Genomic DNA, 1539 nt, shown 5'->3' with positions numbered 1-1539 from the left:
ATGGTCTCTTTCTGGCGGAGTTCGGGAAGTGAACATGGTGTTGGAGTTATGCTTGACGTAGGTTGTTTTAGGATCACTTCTTGATCATACTTGTATCGACCGTGCTTTGCCTTCTCTTCTCGCTCTCATTTGCGTATGTTAGCCACCATATATGCTAGCCGCTTGCTGCAGCTCCACCTCATACCTGTACCTTACCCATAAGCTTAAATAGTCTTGATTGCGAGGGTGCGAGATTGTTGAGTCCCTGTGGCTCACAGATACTTCCAAAACCAGCTTGCATGTGCCGAGGTTACCGTGCGGATGACGCAACCAAGCTCAGGAGGAGCTCAATGAAGATCTTGTCCTTTGTGTTGTTTCGTTCTAGTTGATCAGTAGTGGAGCCCAGTTGGGGTCGATCAGGGACCTTGTCGCTTTTGGGGTTCTTCTTTTATTTTGGTTCCGTAGTCGGACCTTGATTGTATCTGGATGATGTAATGCTTTATTCATGTAATTCTGTGAAGTGGCGATTGTAAGCCAACTATGTAACTCTTTCCCTTATGTATTACATGGGTTGTGTGAAGATTACCTCACTTGCGACATTGCTTTCAATGCGGTTATGCCTCTAAGTCGTGCTTCGGCACGTGGGAGATATAGCCGCATCGAGGGCGTTACACTTATACTGCTGACAACGCAAATGTGAAAGCGTTGTTTTATCCAGTTATGGTTCTTATTCCACCAACACGTAAGCACACTTTTGCTCCTGATATTGATCCATCCACGCTCATAGATGATGAAGTTGTATTCAAAGCCGTAACTGGCGTCAATTGGACATCGCCTGATTTCCAGCCAGTGGAGGAAGAGGAAGAACCAGCGTCGGATAAACAGGAGGCTTCAACCCATCAAGATCGAGGCAACTGAACCACAAGGCGGCTTGAGACTGCCATATAGAACTTGTGTGCAAAAAAACACTTATTCTTTTGGGCCATATGATGCCTTGTAATAGGCTAGCTGAAAACAATGATCGGCCATGCCATCGTGCATGTTTATCCGCATAATACGTTAAACCGCCAATTTGATTTGGAAGATCTGTTGTTTTATGATCAAGCATGTAGGCCATATTACCATCTTCCCTGCACACAAGCAGATAACATGTGCCCTGGCGGCTAACGCCGGGGCGGGTCATAACGCCCATATAAAATTTTCTGGTAACCGCATAGTCCATAACCAGGGCGAGTTATCAAACCTTGCACATTCATATAACAAGTAAAAACATACCTGTGAAAATGGTTCACATTGCCGGTTTACATTACCATATCCAATAAGGATGACAGCCCAAAGATGTAAAGCGCATAACTTCAAGTGCGCAATCAACATATCCTGGCGACTTAACGTCCAAAGCTAGAACGGGTTATCAAAACCCAAAAATATGCTCAAATATGAGTCATACAGACTAAGGCTACATGGCCTAAATCGTTTTAAACCATATGTCAATATGGTACAAGGAAACAACCCAAACAATGTTTAGAAAAAATAACAAATCAGACAAAGCAAGGCTTTTAT

The sequence above is a fragment of the Triticum urartu genome, chromosome 2 (genome assembly GCF_003073215.2).
Source record: "Triticum urartu cultivar G1812 chromosome 2, Tu2.1, whole genome shotgun sequence".
Taxonomy (NCBI): domain Eukaryota; kingdom Viridiplantae; phylum Streptophyta; class Magnoliopsida; order Poales; family Poaceae; genus Triticum; species Triticum urartu.
Note: the sequence above shows the minus strand (reverse complement) of the source record.